The sequence below is a fragment of the Gigantopelta aegis genome, chromosome 8 (genome assembly GCF_016097555.1).
Source record: "Gigantopelta aegis isolate Gae_Host chromosome 8, Gae_host_genome, whole genome shotgun sequence".
Taxonomy (NCBI): Eukaryota; Metazoa; Mollusca; class Gastropoda; order Neomphalida; family Peltospiridae; genus Gigantopelta; species Gigantopelta aegis.
This window is the reverse complement of record NC_054706.1, coordinates 54,692,976-54,717,297: the sequence shown is the minus strand read 5'-3', so window position 1 is coordinate 54,717,297 and position 24,322 is coordinate 54,692,976. Positions and strand designations below refer to the sequence as shown.

The 24,322-nt window shown below is 38.1% G+C and overlaps 1 protein-coding gene across 1 annotated transcript in view; it reads left to right on the top strand.

Moving 5' to 3' along the window:
- The first annotated feature begins 17,008 nt into the window (after window positions 1–17,008).
- The window catches only part of LOC121380107, a 76,457-nt gene continuing 69,143 nt past the window's right edge, over window positions 17,009–24,322 (top strand). Inside the window, exon 1 of the mRNA XM_041508875.1 lies at window positions 17,009–17,083. The gene's annotated coding sequence lies outside the window, so the exon portion shown is untranslated. The remainder of the gene's footprint in view (window positions 17,084–24,322) is intronic.

Here is a 24,322-nt window from a genome sequence, read left to right as displayed (position 1 = left end):
ATTTAAAGTATAATAAATTATTCATACTTAAAAATAATATTAATATTATATTATTAATAAGCGTCGGCAGATGCCAGCAACTGGAGGAGCCTGTATTAATTCGTCTTTCAAATGGAGGTGGGGAGACAATGCATAATTTTTAGAGATGTGGAATCAGTTCCCCACCACCCTGCACCCAACTCCGCTTCCGACGCCTGTGTTAATGTATTTAACTGTTGTAATAGCCCATAACTTGTGGAAAAGAAATTGTTAACTTTGCGCTTAATAAATGGCAGTTTCATTTGGTCATAATTAGCGGGAAAAAACCCAACCTCATTTTGTCTAGATTTCTACTCAACAATAATGATTACAAAGTAAGTTAGACTGCATCACAAATGGTTCAGGGTTTGTTTTGGTTTTTTAATGGTACGCCCCCCCCCCCCCCCCCGATCACTCGCTGCGGGATACGCATCTATTAAAGTTAGTTTGTTTTCTTTAACGACACCACTAGAGCCCAATGAGTTCACTCTCTATGACCCAACTGATCCCATACTTCAACGGGTCCAATCGAGGAATCTTGCAGGCTGTTTAGCACCTGCATGTTGTTCCTCTGAAGCATTCATTGTTCTGTTAAAACGAAAAGCCTGGATGCTGCTGCATCAACCAGTGTGATGATTTCGTAAAGGTAACGCTGAACATTCCCTGAATGAAAATTAGTTGTTTTTGGTTTTTCCCCTCGGCGTAATGAATTTCTACCGCCACTACAACGGGCACCGTTCAATGATGTTACTAGCCCGAGTACTCTGACTGTAAGAGAGCTAGACGGACATTTGGACATAAATACGCTCTCATTACAGTCAGAGACCAACCTATTGAGAGCGTATTTATGTCCAAATGTCCGTCTAGCTCTCTTACAGTCAGAGTACTCGGGCTATGATGTTACATGCATGATATCACTCTCCACATCTTCTCCATTCACGCATTATACCGTCTGCAAATGGCACAAAAATCTTGATTCATCCATGAATAATGTCTGGTTCCATTCTCTGAAGCTCCATTGTTGGTAAATATAAATATAGGTCCATCTCAATTGTTGTTGTCTGTTATATGATATCATAGTGATTCACTTTAGTTTTAAATACTACGACGTCCACTGTTAATTAGGGGTCCCAGTGGTAAAGCGCTCGCTTGGTGCGCGGTCGGTTTGGAATGGATCCCTGTCGGTGGGCCCATTGGGTTATTTCTCATTCCAGCCAGTGCACCACGACTGGTATATCAAAGACCGTGGTATGTGCTATCCTGTGTGTGCTAGTGCATATAAAAGATCCCTTGCTACTAATGGAAAAAATGTTGCGGGTTTCCTCTCTATGACTATGTCAAAATTACCAAATGTTTGAAATTCAATAGCCCATGTTTAATAAATCAATGCTCTAGTAGTGTCGTTAAACAAAACAAACTTCTTTTTCTGTTCACTATTAAAGCCGGGTTTTTTTAAATAATTGAAATCAGACATTACTTGCATTTTATTGTTTAGACTATCCATTTCCATACATTCTAAGTGTTTGTAATATCACAAAAAGCATTTTTCATAATTCTAAGAACGCACGATCCTCTGAGAAGTAACGGTTATGGAGACAAGCTCTAACAAGTCTATTTTTCGAGGGTATTTCCCCTTTTCAACGTTCTCATTTCACTTTATTGTAACTTTATCCAGCCTCAAGTTCAACCAGCGAACGTTTCGCTAACGTTCGCGAACTATTTGATTGGTTCCCCACATAGCAATTTGGTTTAACGTGAAGCGCATAAACCAGTTTATCATCCATTAAAGGCTTTTGAAGGAGATATCGCTGGCACTATAATTTGCGATATCTCCTGTGATATTCTCCTAGGAGATATCGCTTCTTTTTGTTACGTCACTGTGTACGTTTCAGCGCTAAACCTATCATTAGTGACATCACGCTACTGTCGTTCTGCTAGTTAACGAGTCTACCGTTGCCAAATATAATGACATTATTGACATTGTTACAAATGAAAAGAATCATAAAGAGAATACCCCCCCCCCCCCCCCCCCCTCCCGTGTCTCGTACTTTTATTAAATCTTGCTGATAAATTATGATATCACAAGACACTTGGGGAGTATCCTCTATTTCGCGGACGTTTTTCTGCTCGGTCTGGCTGAACGCAGCCCTGGGCCCGTGCTTATAAAACTTAAAATCTAGACTTTAATAAAGTCCAGACTTTAACGTAATGCTATTTGAATGGCGTTGCCATGACGTTAAAATCTGGACTTTAAGGTTTATAAGCACGGGGCTAGATGTGTTACTGCGACTTTACGGGTAATAAGAGGATGACGTGCACATATAACCCAGCGGCATGAACACGACTGCGGACGGACGGTCTGTGTGTGAACTCTAGTGCTGAAGATGGCCACTGACCGCAATTATTTACGCTGTATGTTTCTGTATAGCGTTAGTGGCATCAGTAGTCTCGTGGATTTTGTAATACACAGTTGCCTGCCTGAAAAGGATAACCCCCGTTGTCCAGCTCTTTATGCCAGGATATTGGTTTAAACAAACACACTTACTAAACCGTACGTCGCCGGAGTACACTCATTTTAACCCCCCCCCCCCCCCCACACACACACATACACACTACTTTTGAATGGGCTGGAAGTACCACAGAAATGTCTTCAATGTCAACAAGTTACACGTTTCCAAACTACAAGCTTTCCCCTGTCAACTTCAGTCTAATATTTGCCACATCAAAAATGTCTGCCATGAAATAATCACAATCAAACAGCAGACTACTTGTTTTAAAATGTATCCAACAAACGAAAGCGAGTTTGATACGTTATTAAACAACGAGTTGTAAGATAAATAGTATCTAACGGACACGAATGTATTATTCTATTTCTTACATATCCTCAAAAACCAGGTTTTAAGCAAATTTTAACATCTTTTTCGACCAAAAGTTATTTACAGCCTTTGCTGATTGTCAGATTAAGTATACGTCACAGTGTAGTCGATTTCGATGGTGCTGTTTTTTTATTGGATGTATGCCCTGGTATATGTGTAAACAAGTATGTGTTATAAAAAATAACGAATGATGTTCTCACCAACGGGCGTGTAAGAAACAGAAATAATGCTTTGTCTGGTTGTAAAATAAAGTCAAACTTGTTTGGAAAAAGAACGTTTATGGTACCTACAACATATAACCAGGTCCGTATTTATTCTGTTGGTGGTTGTCACGGAGCTTCCAACACCGTTACCGGCAACTGCTCCACCACTCAGTTACCCGGCAACCGAATCATAAACCCGCAACGGGTGTAAGAATATTTCTCCAAATATCCCAACCTATACCTATAGATCTCCCTGTATCGGGTATCTTTCCACCCGAGTGGCTTGGCTTTAGAGGGATTCAGGCAACAAGATTGTATATATATATATATATATATATATATATATATATATATATATATATATATATATATATATATATATATATATATAGTATTAACTAACGTTAAATTCAATAGATAGACAACACGAGTTTAGTTTCAAATATGTATTATAAAATAGCAGGTGTGGGTATATGTGGATAATTTTTGGCATACTTCCATCAGAGAACTGTTAAAACACACGCCTATCGTTGGCACAACCTCTGACTTCGCCAGAGAGTTCTGTCCATGACAGGAAAATACCAGGTAAGCGTTACAGTACTTACATGGCCTGTTACAACCGGTGTCACACAACCTCTAGGCTGAGCACCACACGTTAAACGTAATCACTCGGCAACTTTGGGATATCAAGTTCAAGTTCTTTATTTTGTTAAGTTTTCCAACTTATCAGCATTATAACAATGAAATACAATATTATGTACAATAGTGCAGAACAATGGTGGAGAATGACTTACATAAATACATACACATATACCGATAAAACAATCCATCTATATCTATATATAAACAATCGGCAATATGGGTTACACAAATATAGATATATTAAGTTGTTTGTAGTAATAGCATATCCCTCATTTTGTTCGCCTGTAGTAAGTATTTGCCTAGGTTATTTATCTCCTTATTGTTTGTAGTTGACAATAGCTGTATTAGTTTAAAAGCACTGGGGTTCTTGGAGTAGTATTTCTTAATAATTGTATTTCTTAAAGTTTCGTATCGTGGACACTGAAGAATAAAATGAAACTCATCCTCAATCTCATTAATATTACATAATGTACATACTCTCTGTGTTCTCTCGATATTTTTGTACCTACCAGCTTCAATATTTATCCTGTGTGCACAAATTATCATTTTCGTTATTTCTTTTATATTACGTGAATCAATTGGCTTTGTCAGATATGTTTGTAATTGATATTCCTTTATTAAGTGTTTATATAGTGATCCTTTTGGCGACGCTGTTATTAAACTGTAGGATTTTGGTTTAAATACATCAAATATTCTTTCTTTAATTATGTAATAAAAACAGATATGGGTATGGGTCGATTTCCACATATAACTTAGCCCAAGCGTATCTAATTCCTGCTTAATATTCGTTAGCCAAATATCTCCATACTCATACATTTCCTCGTACACAGCTTTTAGAATGCAACTACTGGTACTACCAAGGTTTATCCAATATTTAAACATTCTCAGCTTTCTTATAATAGCTAGTGGAAATCGTCCCAATTCTCTATAAACAAAGTAATTACAAGTTCTGTTATGTACACCCAATGAATGTTTACAAAATTGTATATGCACTTTCTCAATGTCGTGTGCTGAGTGAAAACCCCAGACTTCCGATCCATAATTAAGAACACTATTTACATAGGTATCAAATACCGCTAACTTCGTTTCAATATTAAAATAGTTCTTATTACAAATATTCATGATCCAGTATTGTGCTTTACGTCCTTGTTCTGCCAGTCTTTTCTGTGCCCGATTAAATTTACCATTATAACTTAGTAACAATCCAAGATAGTTAAATTCGTCTACTACCTCCAACTGGTGACACTCATAATCCCATTTCTCGTTATCTTTAAGTTTACCCCCATTTCTAAAGACTACTATTTTCGTTTTATTTGTATTAACGGTTAGATCCCATTTTGTGGTGTAATATTCAAGGGTATTTAACATAGACTGTAACCCTTCTGGCGTCTCGGAAAGAAGTACCATGTCATCAGCATACATTAGTAGAAATATGTTGAACATTTGTATTTCAATATATGGACAATTGTCTGATATGAATTGCATTTCACAATCATTTACATACATAGAAAATAATATTGGTGATAACACCTCACCTTGCAATAAGCCGTTTACACACACGAAATACTCAGAAATTACGTTCTTATATTTCACACAGCATTTAACGTTGTCATATAAAGATCTTATAACTGCCAACATTTTGCCTTCTATGCCCTGTTTAATTAGCTTGTACCACAAATTTTGTCTATTTATAAAATCAAAAGCCTTTTTATAGTCTACAAAGCAGCAATATAATCGTTTCTTATTTTTCAGTGCTCGATTTATCAAAAACTGTAATATAAAAATAGCATCAACTGTGGACATGTTTTCTGAAACCAAACTGCGCATCAGAAATAACGTTATTTTCTTTATCCAATTTTAGTTACCCCTCACAGTTAAAACAGTAACAAACCTTACAATAATTGATTATTATCCTCAGTCTTCCCTACATACAATATTCAAATAACCTACAATTTACCAGGTCATGACTAGGATTACCAGTTATAGATATTATAACTATTCGTAACTTCTGGGTAAGCGACGCCTACACTTTACTTTATTCGGTCTCACTTAGATTACCAGCTGTCCTCCCCTCACTAAGCATAACAAGAATACATATAATTATACTACTTGAATGCGACAACAAAATACCTTTCACTTACAAAAGAGCAGTCAAATATAGTAACTTATGTCAACTGGACTACTATAGTTTGCCCAGCTGACAGCATTTTCCACCTCTTCCCTGACCGCCACCCAAGTCCCTATACAGACAAGAACTCCCAGCTTATATCCCCTCTTTTGGTTTTGCAGCTGGAACCCTTATCTTTAGACGTTCTGTCATTTATGGACGAGTGGCGAAATAATGATAACCATAATCCTCTAAAACTACCAACAATACAGATACCATCTAACTAATAGGGGGACCTTCTTGGGTTAATTACTCCATGCAATGGCTTTCAATCATTAAAGTGATACTCCATTTGTTTCAGACCCTGGTCAAAAGTTAATGTCAGACGGCTGTCTCCAACTCAGTGGTAGAACAAAAAATAATCTGAGTACAGTAACAGAGGGTGTTCTTGAGCTGGTGAAAAAGGTGAAATTACCAACTATTTCTTCTGCTTTCAGTTTATTAAAGGGAAAGTCCGGAGTTTGTTGCAATTGTTAAGACGTTGCGGACTACCAGAGACGTTTCAAGGACAACAACTTTGAATTAAATACATTTTCCTGCATAAAATATCAGTGTCTGTATATTTAAATGTGTTTCTGATCGCCCCAGTATTGTACTAGCTGAAACTTCATTTCGTTTCCCAATATATGTTTTTTTCGTACGTACAAAATTGTTGGGAAACCAAATCCAGTTTGGGCTACATACAAATAATAGGACAACAAGAAACACTGAATATACAGACACCTATATTCTAAATGTACGATAGTGAAATATATATAATATATAATTTCTTATATCTTGAAGGTCAGGATTTGCCTGCTTCAGTGGTGGTGAAAATGCACTATCATTGTTTTATTTGCTGCATGTATATTTCCTCCCTTTCTATAAAAGAACACAACCAACCACTCTCTAAAGACTTACAGTATTATGTTTGGAAGGCTGGTGCCAGAAGGGACAGCTTTCATGGCCATGTGACATGACCATATGTGGAAAAGGGCCAAAGTTCTTTGTTCTTGGTGTGAATCTCACACAAGGCATTCCACTCTGGTCACCGAGCAATCAACACCGAGTTACTCGAGCCATCGTAAGGTAAGCATCGTATTACATTTAGTTATAATGAAGTATATTTGCTATTTAGGAATCACGCTATTGATAATTTTTATAAGATTGAATGCATAGTTATAGTATTTTATAAAGTTGGTTTCTCTCTCGAAAGTATATTAACGATTAGTAAGTGATTTCCTGTTAGTACTGTTACCATAATGTTTAAGAAAGAAAGAACAAAGATGTCATAAGGTTCCATATGATGTATCATAATTATCGACATTTTCTTGCACTATATAGTTTGGGAGCTTTTATTTGACATTAAATATGTTGGCGCAGTTTTATTAGCTCAAAAGAGATAAACCGCTGCTTTAGCAATTTATATTAACTCTTGGTGAGAGGGAATCTTAAAAAGATCCAATTAATGCATTATTGCTTTCATTTATTTCTCTGTAAAACGCGACTGACAATTGCTTGTTTTTGTTCAGGTTTGGACTCTGGTCGTGTGGGGTAAGTGATACTGGCATCATTAAATAGTAGTTTGTTCATTCATATTAAACTTTTGCAGATATGTATATTATACTTTTCATAATTTGTACTTAAATGGTACATAAGTGATCAGTCATTTTCATAAACGAATGTCCAAGTAGACAGTACAAAACCTGTATTTAGTGGACACATATTTAGTATGCTTTTAAATAGAGGTGCCCTTTTTAGTAAAAGGCTCATCTCTGTACTTATTTGAATAATTAATATTAGAATATTGCATGCATATGTATTCATTAACGAGGTTAATGGTTTGATTATTATAAATGTTTATGCTGGGATCAATTATATTAAAGACATTGTTAGTTGTCACGGGGATTCTATAATTCCCGTAACTGAATAGAACACGATTATGAAAATATCTCTCCTAACTGTATATCTATTAGATCTCTCTGTAACAGGCTGTTAAACCCTAGTATGGCTCGTCTCTAGGTATGATCAGAGATACGATCTTATATAAAGTATATATTATTATAGCACGTTTAGCTCACTAGAAACACAACAAAACACAATACACTTTGGAATCTGTATTATCCTACGCTGACAAATGTACAGCCGTAGTAGTTAATTAATAACAGCAATAATAACAACCCAGAACTGATCACTTAATTAGTTAATCTCTAGGTGTCTAGTTACACAATATGCGAATCACTTCACCGTTACACGTATTACGTAACAAGTTGCCCATCTGCGCTACGGGCAATGAAACTGCACACAGCCCTCTAACACAATTAAAAATCGCCACAGGCGAAACAAATTTAAGCGCATGTTCCGTCACACACCCCCACCTCAAAAAGGATATTTCCTCTACTCTAGGAATAGGGAAATATACTACATTAAAACAAAAAGGTGCGTTAACCGACGCATACGGACATTTATAACACATGTAATAATAGGGTGACTACCAGTAATCACACTGAGTCTCTGAGTCCCTGGTATACAAATAAAATATATCAAAACAAAACAGAAATCAGGAATGTCAACACATTATCATAACGTTCAACTTCGGGACAGGGCATCAGCGATTACATTGGATGTGCCCTTGATATGTTCAATGGTAATTGGGTATTCTTGCAGAAGAAGACTCCACCTCAAAACTCTCTGGTTGGTGGCTTTCATCCTGTGAATGAAAGTAAGCGGATTATGATCAGTAAAGACCACCACTTGGTGCACTGCCGATTTCACGTAGATCTGAAAATGCTTCAGAGCTTGTACCATGGCCAAAGCTTCCTTCTCTATAGTGGAATAGTTCACCTGGTGTTTGTCAAACTTTTTCGAGAAGAAACTTACAGGATGGTCCAGTCCATTTCCGTCTTCCTGGAACAGCACAGGTCCAGCTCCCACGTCACTGGCATCCACAGCTAGCTTGAACGGCATTCGGTAGTCTGGCGCTGCCATCACGGGAGACGAGGAGAGCATCTGCTTGAGACGGTTAAATGACTTCTCGCATTCAACTGACCACTGGAACTTCGTTTCCTTCTTTAGCAGCGATGTGATGGGGGCCGCTACCGTCGCAAATCTAGCGCAGAAACGACGATAATAACCGGCCATGCCAAGGAACCGGTGAACTTCACGACGGTTGGTCGGTGCAGGGTACTGGCTGATGCTTAGTGTCTTGGCCTGCAGTGGGGCGACGCAACCATGTCCGACAGTATGACCTAAGTAGGTCACTGAAGCTCTCACGAATTCACATTTGCCCAGGTTCACAGTCAAGTTAGCTTTCTGTAGGCGACTGAATATTAGTTGTAACCCGGTTAAATGTTCATCCCAAGTGTCGGTGGCTAACACCACATCGTCCAGATACACACTGACGTTTTCTAAATCAGATAACACCTGATTCATCATCCTTTGAAAGGCAGCAGGGGCAGTCTTCAACCCAAACGGCATTACTCGGAATTGGAAGAGGCCGTCAGGTGTGATGATCGCCAGAATGTCCTTAGCTTCCTCCGTTAATGGAATGGCATAAAAACCCTTCAGTAGGTCCAATTTGGTGATGTATTGCGCGTGTCCAACTCGGTCGATGCAATCGTCAAGGCGGGGTAGAGGGTAGGCATCTGCCTTGATGAGTTGATTCACGCGACGTAGGTCAGCGCACACCCGGAAACTGTTATCTCCCTTTTGAATCAGAATAACAGGTGATGCCCACTGACTGTTTGATGGTTCCAGAATGTCGTGTTCCAACATGTAATCTATCTCTTTTTTTAGTGCCGCACGTTTTACAGGATTTATCCGATAAGCATGCTGTCGAATCGGTGTAGCGTTGGGTTCCAAGCTCACATCCTGGATTAAAGTATTGGTAACCGTTGGAAAGTCCTGACAAATGGAAACATTGTCTTGTATCAACGTAGTCAGCTTTGCTCGCTGGGGGCTGTCAAGGTGCTGTAGATAGGAACTCAAGTCTGCTAGAATCTGGCTGTTGGTTAATTTGATCTCCGCAGTCTTGACATCATCACAGGAAATTGAGTGACTCTCAATTTGGACAGGCAACACTGGAACTATCGGCAGTCTGTCAAAATAACCTTTTAGCAAATTGATGTGACAATACCTACTTTTCCTAACCCTATCAGGAGTGTTTATCACATACCCTGTCTCATTAACCCGTTTGTGCACAACATAGGGACCGAAATACCGGTTCTGTAATGAACCCCGTTTAATGGGAAGGTACAGCAGCACTTTATCCCCTGGTTTAAATTCCCGACTCTTAGCCTTCCTATCAAACACTGATTTTATTTTGTTCTGAGCATAGCTCAGGTGCTTCCTAGCCAGTTCGGTCGCCTGCCACAACCTATCTCTAACTCTCCCTACATAAATCAGCAGGTTTTCGGCATTATCCTTGTCTAACCAACTATCTTTTACCAATTTGAGAGGGCCTCGGGCTGAATGCCCATAGACCAACTCAAATGGGGTGAATCCTAAGGATTCCTGCTTAGCATCCCGTGCTGCGAACAACACGAAAGGAATTGACTGGTCCCAGTCAGTACCATTGTCGAAACAATGGCAGCGGAGCATACTTTTCATGCTCTAGTGGAAACGTTCTATGGCGCCCTGGCTCTCAGGGTGGAATGCAGCAGAACGAATCTGTCGTATATCTAACATAGACAGTACTTGCTGGATTAACTTGCTCATAAAGTTCGTACCCCGGTCGCTTTGAATTTCACCTGGTAAACCTGTGTACGTAAAGTACTTAAGCAGCGCACTAGCTACAACCGACGCAGTAACCTTCCTTAAGGGAATCGCCTCTGGAAAAACGCGTAGTTAAGCACATAATTGTTAACAAGAATTGGTTGCCTGAACGCGTTTTTCGGTAATGGCCCCACGACATCTATCAACACTTTTGAAAAGGCTTCCCCAACTATGGGAACCTTCTGCAGGGGATAGGGAGGAATTAGCTGATTTGGTTTGCCCACAACCTGACACACATGACATGACATACAATGCTTACTGACATCTGCAAACATTCCCTTCCAATAAAACTCTGAGGCAAGTTTACTATGAGTTTTATTCCGCCCTAAGTGGCCAGCAAACACGTCCTCATGTGCTAACAATAACAATGACGGACGGTACTTAGAGGGCACCACAATTCTACATCTTGTCACACATTCCTCACTATCAGGCACAACCTTTTCCACAATCTTATTCATTAACACTCCCATGTCCATATAATACCCTGAGATCTGATCCTTCATCTCACCCTTAGTTAACAATGTAGTGCGAGCTGCCAACAAACTTGGATCAGCCCCCTGCTCTAGAATTAACTCTTGTCTATTACAAGGTAAATCCCCTCTATCAAACACAACTGGTTCAATTCCCCTCTGCGGGAGATCAACAGGTTCCACCACATTTAATTCCTCAGTTGACTTATCTACCATATTACTGATAACCTCATCCACTCCAATTTCATGGCTCACACACGTATCAGACAAATCACAAATATCCTCTGGGTCTCGTGCTAACCTACTGGCCATAGCCCTAGTCATTACACACGCAGGATATCTAGTCCCATCAACCTCACACTCTTCTATGGGTAAAGGGCTGTCTTCAATTAACAATTGGCCACATTGCGGCTGACAACATTGACTAGTCAAATCATTACCCAACAAAACTCCTATGTTTTCAAAAGGCAAGTCCTTCACAACACCCATAATGACTGGTCCCGTCACAAACTTCGAACACAAGAAAACCTTATGTAACCTGACAACCATATTTTCTCCAGTAACCGAGGTTAAGGCCAAACTACGTTCTATGTCTGAATTTTCAATACCAGCTAAACTCTCTTGCGTGATCAAACTCTGACTACACCCGGTATCTCTATAGATTGATATAGCCTTAGGACTCAATTCTTGTTTCACATCACAAACCATACCAGTGGACACATACGGGTTTACTTTCTCTACCATGGTACTAACCATTAACTCACTCGCTAACGGAGCTGACCTCACTAAACCGACCACTTGCGCATTATCGCGTTTCCTTTTAAAACAGTCCCCGATAAGATGGTTATCCTTTTTACAGTAACTGCAATGTGGACGAAAAGTTCGTGCATTGGCTGATAATGCAGGTCTATCCTTACTTTGCCTACCAGGTGCATTCCTTGCCTGACTAGCTGACCAGCTAGATGACTCTCCCCGATAGTTACTTTCCCGGGAAAAACCTGGCTGAAATTTCTTCTTATCACCCTGTTGTAAAGAGCTACCCGGTACTGCCTGAGCTTTGTGTATTAACACGTAATCATCTGCCACTATGCCTGCCTCCTCTATCTTTTTGACATCACGATCCTCTAAATGAATACGTAAGCTAACTGGTAATCCATTTTTAATGTCCTGTAAGATCAACAACTCCCGTAACTCGGTATATGACTCTACCTGATGAGACACCACCCATTTATCAAACATCCCTGCCTTCTTACCCACAAACTCACTATAAGACTGACTCTGCGTTTTTCTCAACTCGTAAACGATAATCCTCAGGTCGTAATTCATAAGCCCTCAACACTGCAGCCTTAACTAGGTCGTACTGACTTGCTCGCTCATCACTCATTGAATTATAAGCTATACTAGCCTTCCCCTTAAACTTAGACACGGCTAACAATGTCCACTTAGACTGCGGCCAATTTAGCTGCTTAGCGGCCCGTTCAAAAAGTTGAAAGAACATGTCTACCTCCTGATCGTCAAATACAGGCACTGATCTATAAGCCTCCGACATGTTAAAACCATTTCCTGCCTCATGTCTAACTTCTTCAGTATTCAACTTTAACTCATGTTCCACTTTTAATTTTGCTAACTGGAATTCTCTATCCCTATCTCTCTCTCTCTCTCTCTCTCTCTCTCTCTCTCTCTCTTTTCTCTATCCCTCTCTCTATCTTCTCTATCCCTCTCTCTATCTTCTCTATCTCTACCTTCTTTTTCTCTCTCTCTCTCTCTCTATCTAATGCACGTTCCTCTCTTTCGTACTCAAGCTTTTTAAAAGCTAATTGTTGTTCCACACTTAACTCATTTATCTCTATCTCTGGAACAATCTCACTGTCTTCCATAACAGGACTATCACCAAAAACTTCCTGGATAATAATTGTCCTTATATCTCCTAAGGTTTTAGCTGATGTTAAATCAATTTCTCGCTCACCCGCGATTTCAACTAACTCGGCCTTACGTGCTCGCTTAATCTCCACTACACTGAGCGTAGGCCTATCCAGCAAATTCTTATCCATGTTTAGATATGACGCACTTAATATTAATTAATTTTCTAGTGAACAACGTGCTACTTCTGGTTATTTGTAAAATTAATTTATAAAGCCCCCATTTACAAACAATACTTTTTTAAATATGCATGTCCCGTTTCAGATCCAGGACGAGCGCCCCAATTTTCTACTCCTGTCACGGGGATTCTATAATTCCTGTAACTGAATAGAACACGATTATGAAAATATCTCTCCTAACTGTATATCTATTAGATCTCTCTGTAACAGGCTGTTAAACCCTAGTATGGCTCGTCTCTAGGTATGATCAGAGATACGATCTTATATAAAGTATATATTATTATAGCACGTTTAGCTCACTAGAAACACAACAAAACACAATACACTTTGGAATCTGTATTATCCTACGCTGACAAATGTACAGCCGTAGTAGTTAATTAATAACAGCAATAATAACAACCCAGAACTGATCACTTAATTAGTTAATCTCTAGGTGTCTAGTTACACAATATGCGAATCACTTCACCTTACACCACACCCACACGTGTGATAATTGAGAAACGCTTCCAGGAGAAGTTAATTAATAAAGGAATTATAACACCATTCCTAACTGGTTAATTTTTAATTAACCCTTACTACTCGTTCAGTAACGTGTGATAATTTAGGAACGCTTCTTGGGGAACTTAATTAATAAAGGAATTACAGCTCTATTCCTAATGGGTTAATTTTTAATTACCCCTAACTACTCATTCAGTAACCTTGTAACACAGAATTAATACTTATCACAATAAAGACAATAACCTACAGTTTACCTAGGTCGTGTAGGATGACTAGCTAAGCTTTATATTACCAAATACTCGTATAATGTTAGAACAAAAAGTCTACGATTTACTTCGTCAGATGACCGAAGACACTGTTTAAAGAATATTGGTATAATACAGTATTAAAATATTTAAAGTCACATCAATCACATCAAGGTTATACAACAGAGCAGAAATAAAATATTTACCAGTCCAAACGGACAACGTTCCTCCTGGACGCCTTCCAAATGTTTCCGTTCTCGATATCTCTAAATCCTAGCTATTTATTCAAAAATCAGAAAACGCCTGGGGGTACAAGGCGGTACCTCACGTATCATCTCATATTCTACCTCTACTAGAGTCGGTATATTTCTCTCTGATCGTCAGTCTCCTGGCCATAAACAGCACTATCGGAGATATTACGTAACTACTAGCCACATGGCCTCCGCACCTGGCTGGGTGTGTATTAGGCGTACCGATCGAGGACCGTCGCGCAGAAGTATTACGTAACAAGTTGCCCATCTGCGCTACGGGCAATGAAACTGCACACGGCCCTCTAACACAATTAAAAATCGCCACAGGCGAAACAAATTTAAGCGCATGTTCCGTCACATTAGTATTGAAAGGAAAGAGCTGAGTTAGTGAACAAAATATATTTTATCACCAAATGATCACAAATGTAAACGATTACTGCAAGGGAACAGTTGGCATTTAGCCTCTCTCTCTCTCAGTAGGGGATTATGGTGTGTGTCCTAATTAGCACCAACAGCTCTAACTCTAAGAGAACAAAGCACTTGGAATTTTGGGAAATGGTCAGGATGACCTGGGGTCATTCCTTTAGCAGATGACCAGTTTGACACTGATATCTGGTAAATCCTCGGCTGCAACATAAACATTGGTCTCAGCTTTCTCACTTTGTTTTTATGTGAAGGATTTACATGTACACTAGAGAAGAAACTTATACAACTTTACATAATTAGAATAGGAAAAAATGTTTATCAGGATAATATTAAAATAAAAATGCACTTCTAATAATAGAGTGACAGTTCTTATTAAGTGTTTAGAAATAATCTATTTTGTATTGTTAACTTGTTGCATTAGTGCCGGCCAAATTTATATGGGTTGAGGATGATTACAAATGTCTTATTCATGTTACTTCTTCTTGAAGCCATGGTTTAATGATATTGTGGAAGGGTGTTGATATTAATGATTATGTCTATTTGGTTTGATAGATGAAGTTTGGTTACTAATGCTATTTAATTGATTAGCCTACACTTTTGTTGAACATGTATTTATATAACTGTTTTCTATTTTGCTAAATATTAGGGCTATACCTGTGGGATATACACTACTTGTATATTGAGTTATAGATCCTGGGGATAAATGATCCTGTATGGAAACCCCAGTGTTCTAATTCACTTATAATTATTTAACCCTATTATTAAAGCCCTTCAGATCATGAACCTCGTCTTTCTTATTTATATTAATACATATTTACTATATTCATATTTGAGGGTGAAGGTAGTCAATCTGCTCCCTCTGGACCTATGATTGTTACCCCCCCCCCCCTTACATAAAGAAGAAACAATATTTAGTATGTAATTTTAGTCATTAAAATATTTTTATTAGTCGGAACATCTTACAATGGCATTCTGAATTGTCCCTTTAATGATCCTTGAATCTTAGATTGGTAGACATCCAGTAGCCGATCGATGATTAATTAATCAATGTGCTCTAACGGTGTCGTTAAACAAAAACTTAGAATGGGAGTTTTACTTCCTCCATCAACCCAGCAGTCAACAGCAGGTCGACTTTTTCACCCCAAAGGCTAAGCTATCTCTCATTGTTCCTTGTTGCAAACTAAACAGCCGACGTTTCCGTATTTTCGGAATGGGGTGGAAGGAAGAAAATATTTTATTTAACAACGCACTCAACACATTTTATTTACAGACATATGGTTAACCTTAATCCTACCAACTGGGGTCCGATCGGACCACGGATGGTATCTTTTGCATGTCAAATTTTTACTAGCTGCACTTTGGTGTCAGGGTTTTAGGAGTTTGTTGGTCTACCCTAGCCTGCTTCAGGCCATGTGATACTTTCAGATGCTATCAAGGTATTAGGTGGTAAGGTCGATTTTTATGCTAGGATCCAAACGGACCCCAGCAAAAATAGGTAATTTCACAATGTGTAACAGCATTGATGTTGGGGCTGTGGCTGCATTCATCATGTGGCTAGTCAACTTTCCTGAGTGAAAGGCATCCGAGAGGTGAGTTTTGTAAAGCGTTATGCTATTGTCTAGTTCAGATATACATAATATGCCAATATTAGTTGAACAATTAGCTAAATTTAGGTAGACCTAATAGCATAGCACGCCCTGTTAGTATTACCGCGTGGCTTATCGGAAAACGGGATTCTGAATAAAAACGTGTTGTCTGTCCTTACAACCTTGGTATCACTGGAATAATATTATAAGACGTTTCTAGTGATCACCTTTATAATGTTGTACCCACTTGACACTCACAAGATTTACACATTCTTAGTGTGCTGGTAGAGAAAACTGTTTACAAATTACACAGCATTTCGATTCCTCTAAATCAGACCCTTCACTTTCCTCATGGGAAATTGAATTGTTTTCAATGAGGTGGATGGTCCAGGCAGGGGTGATAAAGGTAAGTTATTGTGTTCTTTCCAATTATCATCTTTTCAGTGCTTTTTTTTTTTTATTATTATTATTATTATTTTTAAAATATTATTATCAGTATTATTATTTATATTTGTGTTCATGCAGTTTATAATAATAATAAAAAAATGTTTAAAGTAACAAATATGTTGACGCTCTCGTTCATTCTCTAAGTGATTCAGTCAACCAAAAAAAAAAAAAAAAAAAAAAAAAAAACCCAACAACAATGTGTGACGTTACAGATTTGTGTTAATATTATGTGGCCTTTATGCGCCTCCATACAAGCCGTAACACGTCATTAATGTTTTTTTTCGGCTGGTCAGCTGACAAACCCAAATAGCAGACGACCGATCTGAGAGTGGAAAGTCGGAGAGTGAATTGGAAGGAAATAATAAACACTTTTGCAAGAGGGGGAATCAATTACTATTTTAAGGTTTGTGAAAATGATGCATGATTTATATTTGTTTTTTAACTTACACGAGAACGGAACATGTTTTCGCACCGATTTGTTCGCATTTGTATACGTATCGTCAACGTCCCTAACTGCGTTATGCTTCAAATTCCGTTCACTTTGTTTTCTCGTGAACGGTTCGCGCAATAAACATCCGATTTGTTGTCATCGGCATGTCGTTCATTTATGAGGTTTTTCTTCACAGTTCAGGAACATTTTTATAAACAATAAAGTTGAGAAAAGTAAGTATCTAAATACAAAACTTTACAAACCCCTTAAACCATTAATTTTACTGTCGTTTTTGTTTATTCCTTAAAATTACCTATATCGGGTCCACATGACTCGTAGAAATTGACTTAAAATGGAGAAAGATGAATTAATATTCGGTGCGTGTCACATGACCACACACGTGCCAGATCAACAAGGCCAAAGCATTTAACTTTTACGATTTTTAAGACCCCTATTGTTAGAATTTGTTTTTATTATTATATTCGATCTACAAAAGGTATGCTACATGTTTGTGCCTGTATTGTAGTGAATAGTATTCATAATATATAACCATTGTAAATAGTTTTGATTGTATAAATTGTGTTAATTATGAATCAATTCATTAAAAAAATATATATATTTTACAAACTATACTGTATAAACGTAATGCCTATCGGTACTGACATCAAATATTAACGATGTGTGTTGATAAAACGCGGAAATGACCAGAACGCTTGACAAATTGAATTTTTCCTTTTAAAAAAATATTAAACTAAGTGTTCGTCAACTGTGCATAGTTAAGAAACATATTTTTTTCATGTAGTGGCCTTAAAAATGGAAAATGACGAACCGCACATGCGCGTTACGATACTTTTTGCAAACGCATGCGCCTGAACGCAGTTAGAAACGTCGCACTCTTTCCTGTTTACCGGAGGGTGTTTAGTAGAATGGATTTGTTTTACAACCACATTGTTGATTTTTTACGTTAGTTGATTGCAATCTATTTTGTTTCACGTATCGTTGCTGAAAAAATATAGAATAATATTTCCGTAAATATCGTATTCGTGTTTTTTTCGTTAGGTGAACGCAGTGACGTCAATGGTAGAACTTCTAAGATTGACCTTTTCTCTGTTGTGTTTCTGTACTTATTTCCCTTTTTATCTATACCGCTGACTTCTTCGCAGGTAGTGTAATTAATACTTTTGGAAATTTAAATGGGTTGCAGTCCCAGGGTTTCTGCTAGAGGGTATCCTTTTAACGTCCTATTATTATGGTTAAAGGTACCTAAAACCAATAACTTATATGATCAATTCCACAGGCCTTTAACATACCAGTCGTGGAGCACTGGCTGGAACGAGAAATAGCCCAATGGGCCCACCGGCGGGGATCGTTCCCAGACCGACCCCACAAAAAGCGAACGCTTTACCACTGGGATACGTTCCGCCTCCCCTCCCTCCAAGAACATTATGAAGAATAAATGGAGAATGCTACTTGACTGGCCGTTAGATACCATGACAAAGATACCTTTCTAAACCACGAGTTTTAAATTAAACGTTTGAAAGAAATTTTCTTTTCAACTTATTTTCGTGTTTATATCCAATTACGGTTCAAGCACGATGTCCTGAGCACGCACCTCAGCTATCTGGGCTGTATGTCCAGGACAGTGGGTTAGTGGTTAGTGAGAAAGAAGGTGCTGTGGCCTTACTGTTGCACCTACCCATTGAGCCTTTAAGAACTCGCTTTGGGTTGGAGCTGGTACTGGGCTGTGAACCCTGTATCTACCAGCCAATGACTTAACCACTGCGCCACCGAAAGAAAAAGAAGAACTGTTTTATTTAACGACGCACTCAACACATTTTATTTACGGTTATATGGCGTTTTTTCGTACGTACGAAATTATTTGAAGACAAAATCCAGTTTGGGCTTCTTACAAATATTAAGACGACCAGAAAGACATTGAATTTACAGACACTGATATTCTAAACAAGAAAATATATTTAAGATGTAAGTTTAATCGTAGAAATATTTTATTAGTCGGAAACATCTTACAATGCAGCAAAGTAAGGAATGTCCCTTTAAAGTCTCGTGCGCAGACTGTCTGGCAAATATTTAAATGAGTTGGAAAGTCCACGCCAGCAGACTATAATCTTGTTGACAATATGAACACAGTTGCGGTTAACCGCGGTTAAACTTCTCCTACAGCCTACTGTTTACTAAATGTAAATACTATTATCTGGAAAGCCCACACGGTTGAAGAAGTAGGTCAGTAGGGCAGACTATAGCCTCTAAAGTTTTGAAAAACTCTGGGTTAGATAACAGTGATAATGCTACAGTCCGTCTCATCATTCTATAAAATTGTGTTGTTGTTTTTGTTTTGTTTTTGTTGGTTTTTGTAAATAATTTCAGTGTGGTTTGACGTAAGAAGAAAAGTAAACGTGTTTTGGAAATAACAGAAAAATACTATTTTCAATCGGCTCAGAAATAAATAACTTGTAGTAAATTCCATACTATGAAAAAAAAGCATTCACTGTGGGACGGACTGTAGGTCAACTATTTTCTACGTATTATATCGGAGACTAGGGTGGGACGACACTGTTTATTTCCAGTGACGAAACGGAGACCGTGTATGTCTGCTACGCCTAAAATGAACACTTTTCTTAAAGGGACATTCCTGAGTGCAGCATTGTAAAATGTTTAATTCCTACTAATAAAATATTTCTACGATTAAACTTACATATTAATTATATTTTCTTGTTTAGAATATCAGTGTCTGTATATTCAATGTGTTTCTGGTCGTCTTAATATTTGTAAGAAGCCCAAACTGGATTTTGTCTTAAATAATTTCGTACGTAGCCTACGAAATTAAATTAAATTTACGCTAACTAATACAAATATTAGAACGATCAGAAACACGTTTAATATACAGCCATCAGGGCCGTAGCCCCCCACCCCACCCCAAGAAAAAATTCGGAAAGCATTATAGAAACTTAAAGAAAAGGAGTTTTAGACTCAGTTGCCCCCCCCAGGGCCGTACCCTCCGGGGGGGGGGGCAGGGGGGGGCAGCTGCCCCCCCCCGAGAATCTTGTCCTTTTTTTTTTTATATATCTCCAGTAATAGCATAGAAATGTTTAATCTTTATAGTATGTTAAAAATTATTTATAAAATTGAGTGCCCCCCCCTGGATTTTGGTCAGGGTACGGCCCTGCCCCCCCCCCCCAAACAAAAAATCCTAGCTACGGCCCTGGCCACTAATATTTTATAGAAACATATATTTGATATGTAAATTACAATTGTTAAAAAGTCTCTGTTAGTCGGTAACATCTTTAAAATTTGCAGCAAACTCAGGAATGTCCCTTTAAATCTGACACATCAGTCATTTTAGTCTGATCGTTTTCGATTTCACTCATAACATTAAACTTATGCGAAACCCAGCTAGGTAAGGCTCGTGGCGTGCCGAACGAAGGTTATAGTGTGCCCACATAAGACGTACGGGCTCCCATTATTGTTGGGGGACAGGCTGCCTTTTGTTCGAATGAAACGAAAATGCCCGAATCTGGATAACAATAGTTATTCATATTTAATTATGATACTGTCAAACAGCTATAGGGTTGCAAATGAAACACACATGGATTATGTACTAATTTTTAAGTAGAATGATGGAAAAACATGTTGAAAAGGTTTCTGGCATGCTCAATTATGCAGAAAATCTTTTATCGTTTTTACCCGAATTTTAGGATTTGCTTACCCCTCCCCCATCTCCTGTCTCGTATGCTTATGTAGGGGGTAGGAGTTGAGTGATGCTCCCACGGAAAATATAGTAAAAAACCGAATCCTCCCCTCCCCCCGCCTACGCCCCTGCAATATCATATTTTGTTACGCCCATTTGCAGATCTATTTTGAAAGACAGGTAATGTGTTTTTTCTCATACTCTATTTATATTATTGCCAGTGATTGGCTATTTGGTGTTACGTGTATACTCTTTGTCATAATACAGCACAGATTAATGGTTTCCAACTCAGGTAGGTGGACGTTTTTAATGAGCGACTAAATGTATAAATTTACAGGTGAAAGCGCAAACGGATATTAGGCCTATTGGTATTACATAATAGGTGTTGACTTTGCATATTGTTTGTTTTTCTTTTAAAAGAAAACATTGATGTTTATTCAGGCTAACTCCTGTTTCAACAGTTTTTTTAAAACACTGAAACAGGCCTACGGCTACAGTGGAGGAGAAAGGAAGGCCGAGAGCGCAGCTTCGTGTTTAAAAAATATATTTTAATGTTTCAGGTTTTTAAAAACATTTAGTAGAAACCTTTCCTCTCTGCAGACATTGAGTTCTGCTTTTTAGTGTTGTAAGTTGTTTAGCACCATATGTCCTGGTAGATGTTTTTCCCAGTTTTGGCACGGAGATCATGAAGTGACGGCGCCATCTTGGATTTTGATATTCAAGGTTGGTGTTCGGTTACCTGTTAACTTTGAACTTGAACAGTGGCATGAGTATCAGTATTTTAATTTGACTTGATCATTTTATGAAATCCACAACTAATAGTTTTTAACTATTGCAAATTCAGTAGACAAGGTTGCCTAGTTACGGTATTGTAACGAAAACTTTCGCCTACATCAGCGCTTGTCCGAACCAAATCGTTAACAACTACGAAAAATTACTCTCTTACCTTTAATTGATGTTAAATTTCCTCCAAAGTTTGTCCAGACACAAATCTTGAAAAAAACCCATTACAATGACATAGATTCCACATACCAGATGATAACTATGTCACCTATATCGACTTCGCTGAGAGCGCATAGGGCAAAAAGCATGTAATTTTGTGCCAGCTGCCATTTTCACTTTTTGTGAAAATATTCTTCAAGAGGGGTGAAAGGATAGGACTTATTCTAACAACGTCATAACATGTTATGATATAAAAGCAAACGTGATGACGTATTATTTATTATTATTTTAATTTTTTTTAATAATACCACTAGAGATCAATGATTTCATATTAATTGTGTCATACTTTAGAAGCTTTCACCCCTCTTGAAGAATATTCCACAAATAAGCAACATGGCAGACGGCAGAAAACTGCATGTATTTTTTCCTATGCAATCTCCGCAAAGACGATATCGGCGACATCGTTGCAGTCTCGTGTGTGGAGTCTGTATATTTGTAGTGGTTTTTTTTTGCGATTTGTGTCTGGACAAACTTTGGAGGAAATCTAACGGCAATTAAAGGTAGGAGAGTAATTTTTTGTAGTTAACAATTTGGTTTGGACAATAGTACTAATAGTAGATGTGTAAAACTACAAAACTATGTCTTAAACGTGCATTGTCTGGAATATTTTTATTATTTAAGCATTTAGAACAGAAAATCCCATTACGTTTGGTGCATATAAGACGCCGCATTCCGAACTGGTTTCACTACACTGGCTTTTCTAAGTTAAAAATAAACCCAGTATTTTGAAAGTGGGACACTTTTGCCGGGCTCCCTCTGGGCTAAACACAGTTGCATTACAAAAAACGAGCGGATTCTAGCAGCCAATTACGCTAGCAGCCAATTTCAGCAGACACTCATGGCGACGTTCTAAACACCGGACTCGTACGCCTTTCGATTGTTACCTGTATTTCACACGCTTTTACACACTGTTATGCTAATTTTTATTATTTACTACAACTTAAGAATTTTAGAGTTTTAAAGAGTATCTTTATATAATAACAACACAAAAACAAAATAACAACCCAGACTTATTTTCACAATCTTATTGTTACTAATATCTGTATAAATACAACTTAACCGTTTTATTAAGCACTTTTACAATATCTGAAGTATCACTTTAAAAATCCGTCTGTACTACTGTCCAACTAGTTTCGTATAGCCCACACCACCACACGCATTATAAAAGGCGTATGAGTCCGGTGTTTAGAACGTCGCCATGCGTGTCTGCTGAAATTGGCTGCTAGCCTAATTGGCTGCTAGGAAGTGGCTGCTAGAATCCGCTCGGTATTACAAAATGGCGAGAATTGTTCTAATTTATTCAAGGGCCATAACTCCGTCAAACATTGAATTTATCCATGTTTAACAGAGTTATGGCCCTTGAACTATGATGCCCGGTAAGTGTCTTATATTGTTTTAGGAGTACTCTCAGAATGCTTGTTAGTCCCCTACCGGTCCAACATGAGGGGATTATAGGTTTTATTTCCGTCCTTCTCTCTGTCTGTCTCAAATATATTTTTCTGGATGTTTTTTTTAATAATGCCGTGAGATATTGAACTAAAATGTGTATAGCTTTTTCATGTATCTTTATGGATAGTTTGACTTTCGTGGCCATTTACACATTTTTCACTGAGTTATGGCCCTTAAATTTAGGAGATACAAACATTTATTTTCCAGACTTTGCTTTTGCAGTGCCTGAAAATATTGAGATGAAATTTTGTATAAAGCTTTATCAACTTCTGTTACTGATCAAGTTCACCTCTCCCAACAATTTACCCATTTTTCACAGAATTATGGCCCCGTTTATTTTTAGTTTGCAAACACTCGATCTGCCAGCTGCCAATATAAGATTAATGTTTGGGATTACCTCATACACCCGCTCAAATGTTCACTCTGCATGTTGCTTACACAGTGTCAAATCGAGCAGGTGTCGCGAGGTTGTGAAGCTGGCAGATGGGGAAGGGTGGGTGTTAGTATGGCAATCAAATACTTCACGAATGTTAGCGAAACATGTGCCGGCTGAACTTGAGGCTGGTATCTGTTCCATAGTCTGCCAATCACAGATGGCGAAACATTGAACATTTTGGCTACGTCACGCTGAATTCTACCAGTTTGAAGCAAGTAAGGCATTCATTACGTCGTAGACGCCGCATCACTAATTCAAATACTAACAATGCATAATCCAAAGAATAAAAGTTAATTGATAATGAAAGTAGTAATCACTCAAACAGATTTATCAACCACTCTTGTGAAGTGTCAAAATCGCGGATGCCCCCATACCCAAGTGTGCGGGGCTATTGCATGTTACACCTGCACATTTTCGGCTGTATGTCTTTGGGTGTTAGGTTGTGCAGCCATGAACGTTCTTTCCTTGGCAGTAATTTTTGAAAGGTGATCTTTGTTCCAATCATTGGTAATGACATTTGCATTTAAAATTTCCTGACTATATTTTATTTATTTCCAGATATAACCTTTCTGCACAACATAATATAGTAAGATGACGTCTCAGGCAGGTAAGTACAAAA